This window comes from Tupaia chinensis, unplaced genomic scaffold, assembly GCF_000334495.1.
Source record: "Tupaia chinensis unplaced genomic scaffold, TupChi_1.0 Scaffold000037_21, whole genome shotgun sequence".
In the NCBI taxonomy this organism is placed as follows: Eukaryota; Metazoa; Chordata; class Mammalia; order Scandentia; family Tupaiidae; genus Tupaia; species Tupaia belangeri.
The window spans coordinates 239548-246797 of NW_006159480.1; positions in this window are offsets into that span (position 1 = coordinate 239548).

The following is a 7250-nucleotide window of genomic DNA, read 5'->3' on the forward strand; positions in this document are numbered from 1 at the left end:
GTAACAACATAAAAAAGGCTAAGCATCCCTGAATAGAGAAATGTTTAAAATTTTTCTACATCAAAAGAGTCTCTGTAAAAAGCTATGGCCATCCAAAGGCATGGTGGTTAAGGAGGCTGGCTCCCACATGGTCAACTGTATGATTTGAGTTTCAGACCTGATAGCTTGAAATACATGCCAGGTGTATATTGGTGCAGGTCCAAAATCCCAAGAGAATGAAGGAGAAGGGATTGTGGCATGGCCATCCCTCCTAGGGGGGATGCTTTCTCATCCTACACCCCACCCCATCTTTCTTCAGTGAGCACACACTTCCTATAGCAAATTCAAAAGGAAAGAAAAAATGTTTGCAAACTTTCGATTACATTCTTCCCTATTCCTCCTTCAAGCCAGTGGAATCCAATCATTTGAATGTAATCCTGTCAGTTACATCTCAAAAATATCTCCTAAATGTAATTCCTTCTTTCACACTCACCTCTATTTTGAGGCATAGTCCAAACCTTCAGTAGTTCTCACTGGAGCCTCTGTGTCGCCAGGGAGACTCCACTCTTGAGGGTCTCTATCTGGTGTATGAAGGTCTTTGGGTTTGCACAGGAAGGAATTCAAGAGTGAGTCATTGAGGGAGAGTGAAAGCAAGATCATTAAGAAAAGTGGAGCAGCCACACAAGGGGAGAAGAATGAATACTTAGGATCTTCCTCCATGAGGAAGGGGAGGAACTGTTACCAGAAAGGAAAGAGAGAAGGGCTATGCCATAGGCAGGGGAGTCCAGAACTTGTGTGGGGATATGGCTTACATGGCTTGGCTTAATGGCAGGCTAAGTAAAGGGCCAATTATTCATGACTTTTCTGGAAAAAGAAAGCAGTTTCCCTGGAAAGACTGTTCCTCCCATTTTCTGGCCTTTTTAGAGTAGTTCTGGTTGTTGCTATAGTTGTACCATGGTGTAGGTGTGACCTAGCATCCTTATATGGTTCAATGGGAGCTTAATGAATCTGGAGGTTAGGCAATGGAGGTTCCAGGCTCCATCTTGGTTCCAATTGGTAGAGACCTAGTCTCTCAGCCACTTCTTGTCTGTCAGTTTTTAGGTGATCGAAATGTCCCTAACAATAGGGAGTGGCCCAAATCTGAGCAAACACAATGACAAACTTTAGCACATGCAGAAATGTAGTTCCAGAGGCAATCATTAGCAAAGCTAAATCAATGCCATTAACATGTAAATACACTAGCTGCTGCTGTGTTCAAAACTGCAGAGTAGTGTCAGTTAAAGGAAGCCACACATTAATCAGAATAGGCCTGAGAAAATAAGAGAGAATTTACATAGAATTACATGGTGCCAGGTGTCTTTGCATCTCCAGTCAGTTAACATCTGAAAACAACTGACTTTGCATTCCACTTCCCCTTCCCCTTTTTCTACCCTTTAAAAGAATAACCCTGGAAACAGTTCAGGTCTCTGCTACAAGTTGAGACCACCCAATCTCCATTTTTCTTTACTTGTATGTCTTTGTGTGTTTATTTCTATGTTTATTTTCAAATCCATGACGCCCTCCCTCAGAGCACATTTTCATTCAACCAAACAGGACCTAAGCTCAATAATTCACCTTTGGGTCCTCAGTCTCTCCTACCCCAGTTATTCTTGCATCCCAACCAGAGCGTCTGCTGAACATCACATAGTTTTGTTTCACCTCTGCTTACTCTTTTTCGAAAATAATTATTTATTTATAATTTATTTATAATGATAAATTTTGGTTTTTGGTTTTTGGTTGTTTTTTTTTTTTTTTAAAAATAGTTATTTATTTATAATTTATTTATAATGATAATTTTTTAAAATTTGCTGTAAGGCACACATGCTCACCAGAGAGAGATAGAGAAAAAGAGATGAAAAGAGAAAGAGAGGAAAGTGAAATAGTAAGCTGCCAGGGCCAGGACTCGAACCACAGTAGGCCACATGAGAATCTAGCACCAAAACCACCATGTCACCTGCTGTCCCTCCTCCATTTACTCTTCCAGAGGTAGATACTAGTACAAATTATTGGCAACGCCTCAAAGGATTTGTATAATATATCTCCATTTCATTCCCAGCTTCATCTCCTTCCATTCTGACAGATCTGATCACATGAGTACATTCATACCCTAACAAACTCTCTCTTCTCTTTGAACATGTGCTCCTATTTCTGTCTGATTTGTTCTCTCCAATATCTTTGCAAACTGCTAGTCATTCATCAAACTCTAATTCAAAGGGCCCTCTTTAGGTAAGTCCCTCTAGAGTCATCATGTTCAATTTAGTTATTTCCTTTGTTATGGTCTAAGATCTTTTGTTCTTATCTACATTTCCTTGTTTTTTAAGAATTATTTATTTACTTTGATTTATTATTATTCAATTTGACCAAAGAAAGAAAGGGAGAGTGAGAAAGCAAGCCACCAGGTTCGGGATTCCAACCACAGTCGGCCATGGGGAAGTCTAGCACCTTAACCATCCCATCACTTGCTGGCCCCCATAACCACATTTCAATATGGTTTATGTAATTGTGAGCATCAAATGGTTAAACAATAAACTCTAAACTAGAGAATAGTTTTAATCAGGAAGAATGAGGTTATTTCTCCATATTGGGAGAATAATCTTCATCATGGACCCTGCATCAGGCTGTGATGGACACACCTTAGGGAAATGCCATGACTCCTACCACCTAGAGGTGTAGTGCCTTTTTATAATCCTTCTCCCTTGAGTTCAGGCAGAATCCATAACTTGCTTCTAATAGAATATGGCAAAGGTGAAGCAATATACCTCCCATGAGTATGTTATTATTGTTAAAAGAAAAGTTTCAGAGGATTGAACTTAGAGTGTAATTAAGCAAAAGCTTTTCAAATCAGGCCGCCCGTAGAGGCTTTCAAGGAACGTCAGATAGCCACGTGGTGAGGTGACATTTGTGCACAAGAAAGGGAAAGTGAAGTACCAAAAGCAGAAGTAAAGGAATGAGGTAGAGAAATAATCGGATTGGCTACAGCTTGATGTTCGCCTGCATTAACACAGTTTAAAGAGTGGGACGTCTGTGACTGACAGAAATGTAGCTGTTGTGATTGGCCTAGCTACTTAGACTTTCTAGTGAGGTTGTAGTTTGCTTAAAGGAATTCAAAGAGGAGTATGGAGCCCTTCTCAGGCCAATAAAGTTAACATTATTTAGCAAAGGTGAATGGATTTTACAGATATAATTAAGGTCCTTAATTGATGGAGTTCATCAAAAGGAGTATTATAATTCCTTAGATAAGGCTGACATAATCAGGTATACCTTTTAAAGTAGTGAGTTAACTTCTCTGGAAGTTAGAGACTCTCTGGTGCTGATTTAAAGAAGTAAGCTGCCATGGGATCAGCAGTTAGCGTAATGGCTATGTCGCTGGACTCCCATGTGGTTGACTCTGGTTCAAGTCCCTGACCCGGTGGCTTGAACTCATACCGGGCATGTGTGCATGTGTGCCCAAGATCCCAAGAGGAGAATGGAGAAGAAGGGATTGCGGCATGGCCATCCCCCCGGAGGGTGATTTCTCACTTTTTGTCTCTTGTCTCTTGTCTCTGTCTTTCGGGTGAATACACACACCCTATAGCAAAAAAATAAAAAACAACAACTCTAAAAAAAAAAAAGTAAGCTGCCATGAATTCTACAGCTTCAAGGAAATATATTCTACCAATAACTGGGGAGTCTTGGGAATAGGTTCTTCTTTAGTCAAACCATCAGAGTAGAACATGGCTTGTCCAATACCTTGATTTTACCTTGATCAGAGGTCCTACTTAATAAGATCTGGACTTTGACCTATAGAAACTATAATCAGGGCCATCCCTGTAGCTTAGAGGTTCAAGGATCTAGCCCCCACATTTCCCACTACATGGTTTGATTTTTGGCCCCAACAACTTGAAAAACATACCAGATACCCAAAATTCTAACAGGATGAAGAAATGGAAGAAAAGGTATTGTGGAATGACTACTATCCATATTTTTTTTTTTTTCCTGTGATGAGCACATATGCTCTTTGGCAATTAAAAAAAAAGAAAGAACTGTAATCACAACAACTAAGTGCTGTTTTAAGCCACTAATTTTGCGGCAATTTGTTACACAACAACAGAAAAGTAATACGCGGTAAGAGGTAAGGTATTTTTCCGCATAACAGAATCTCTGACTCAAACTGGTGACATATCCTCTCCTTCACATCCAGTGTGTGCACATATGCCCAGGATCCTCGCAGGCTGGAGGGCTGGAAAAAGGGGCTTGTAGTGTAACCGAGCCCTGGCAAAGATGCTTCTCTCTCTCTCATGCATGTGTGTACACACATTCTATCATGAATTTTTAAAAAGAAAAGAAGGATTATTTCTCTTGACCTAACTCTAGTCAGACTCTTCCAAACTCTCTTCTTAGCCAGACCCTGACTTCCATGTTTGAGCAAGTATGGTTGCAAGATGGCCTCAGCAATCACAGATTTCACGTTTAGAAACGTCCTAAAGACTATTAAACTGCATTCACCCGAGAGGGCCTCTATATCACACTTGAGTTCTTGTGAACAAACCACAAACTGTTGAGGAATGGCTTCTGTGATGATATCCAAATTCTTGATGTTTCAGACAAAGAACTGAACAAAACACACAAATAGTGAAAAGAAAAGATAGTTTATTAAGTAAAAGCAAAAGTACACTAAGAGGTAGGAGCAGGCCTGAGTAGGTAGAAAAGGGTACCTCAAAGACTCCGGCAGCTACATTCTGCGAGGTTTAGAGTTTTTAAATTTAGGTCATGTTGGTTGATCATCACGTTGACTCTATCAAATGTGGCTTAATCAGCCAGACATCCCCCACTAATCTCCAGCCTACATACCTTGGGTGGAGAATTTTCTGCCTTGGTCGGGTTTTTCTGTCTACCCACATGGGCCTATCCTCCAGGTCCCTTACCCACTTCCATTTGCTATCCTTCTTCAGCCTCAAACCTCACTTGGGAGTCTGCTTCCTTAACAAATGGGTGAGTCACAGTCAATCACAGACAGACCACCATTTAAACTCCGTTCATACAGGCAAACATCCAGCTGTAACCAATCCAGCTGCTTCTGTGCCTCGTTCCCCTCACTTCCATTTTCTTACACACTTACCTTCTCCTGCCCATAAAAGTCATTGAACCATGCAGCAGTTGGGGGTTCCTTGGAAGTCATTCTGGGGGCTACCCAATTTGCAAATATTTTTCTTTTTCTTTTGCTCAATTAAACTCTGTTAAATAAGATTTGTCTAAAGTACTTCTTTTTAAAAGGATGAAAGAAAAGTGTGACTTAATGAGGCATTCTGTTCAGTGTGAGAGAACTTTTCCCAGAAGTTCCTCAGCAGTCTTTCCCTTATGTTTCATTGGTCAGGGTCATTTGTTCATTCCTAGTCAGTCACCTCCCAGGACAATGGGACTATCTCAGTTAGATCCCACCCACCTACCGGGCCCCTGGGGCCAATGGCAATTGGGAGGCAGACACTTGAATTAAGTCAAGATTCTGTTAAGGAGAAAAGGGCAGAAGGAACCAACATAGCCACTATAAATTCCAAAGAATTACTCTACCAAAAAGACAAAAGTATAAAACCTCCAGCTTGTCGGTCCAGAAGTTAATTACACTAGAATATCTGCATTAGAAGGAAGCAGAGCGGAGGAGTAAAATCGAAGACACTGTTCATTGGCAATAACCAGCAAATAGCAAGCACAGTCGCATAAATTTTAGCAGAAAGTTATTAAAGACTTATTTAAAATATTAAACTTAAAAACTGGCACAGAGACTGAGGTTGCTCAGCAATGCAATAAAGTAATAACCTAGCAAGGAGTGAGAACATTGCAGGACATATAGGTAAGCAAGACAAATGACAGAAAAAATAGAAACCCACATCAGACACACAGCCAAATCTTGGTGTCTGTTCAGTTGCAGAGAGAGAAAGAATTAGAAATTTGGGATCAGCAGATGGCATAATGCTTATGTCGCTGGACTCCCGTGTAGTTGACGGTAGTTCCAGTCCTGACCCAGAAGCTTAAAACTCATGCCCAGGGCGTGGTGGCACCCGCCCTATGGCAAAACTATGGCCATCGCGTATGCCTGAGTGCCCAAGATCCTGAGAGGAAAATAGAGGAGATGGGACTGAAGCGTGGCCATTCCCCCTGGGAGGTGATTTCTCACTTTCTGCCTGTCTGTCTCTCTAGAGAGTACACGTGCCCTATAGTAAAAATCTCACTTAAAAAAGAAAGAAAGAAAGAAAGAAAGAAAGAAAGAAAGAAAGAAAGAAAGAAAGAAAAAAAGAAAGAAAGAAAGAAAGAAAAAGAAATTAGTATCAAAACTTTCTCACTGCAGGATAGATGGGTGGTGGCATAGTAGTAAAATGCAATAATAATCTGTTGTAAGGCTGACCTGCGACCTCCCTGAGAACATTGGCACGTGCCTGTCCATGATCCAGCACTGGCTGAAGCCGGGGATAGATTGTAGGGTCCAATCCTGTTGGGTGCTTCTCCCTCTCTAGCTAACTCATGGAAGAGATAAAGTTTAGAAAAAAAAAAAAAAATATATATATATATATAAAACTGTCTCTGTGACCAGCCACAGTGGCAGAGCCATAATGCTACATGTTAAGATGCTGAGGCTACATAGGAAGGTCACAGGCTCCTTTCCCTTAGGTCTCCCTATGGACACCAGGGGCATGCACACACAACCACAATCCTGGCTGGCTGAGGCTAGGGGTAGGATCATAGCATGAAGATCCTGCTGGAGTGCACCCCTCCTTCTATCTCCATCTCTCATGGGTGAAATAAATTTTTAAAAAATAAGAAAAAAACTTTAAAAATTTTTGCCAGAGGGCACATGTGCTAGCTGGAGAGAGAGAGAGGAGAGGAGAGGAAAAGTGACAGTACCTCCGTAGGAAATGGTCACGCCACAATCTCTTCTCATCCATCTCTCCCTCCTTTGGGGCTTGTTTCTGGTGTGCACACACACACGTGCATGCCTGGCAGTTTCCTCAAGCTGCTGAGTCCAGGACTCAACTATGCAGTTGGCCACACAGGATCCAGTCATCTCAACCAGCATGCCACTAGCTAGCCCTTCAAAAAATCACTTTCTTGTAATGTGCATGATTGAGTCACTATGCAGTGTGTACTGGATGGGAGATCACATTTTGTGTGCTGTGATGATGCTTAGGGAAGGAATGTAAATTGAGTTACAAAAAAAAAAAGTTTCAGGAAAAAAATATGTCTATTCAATAACTGCAGTA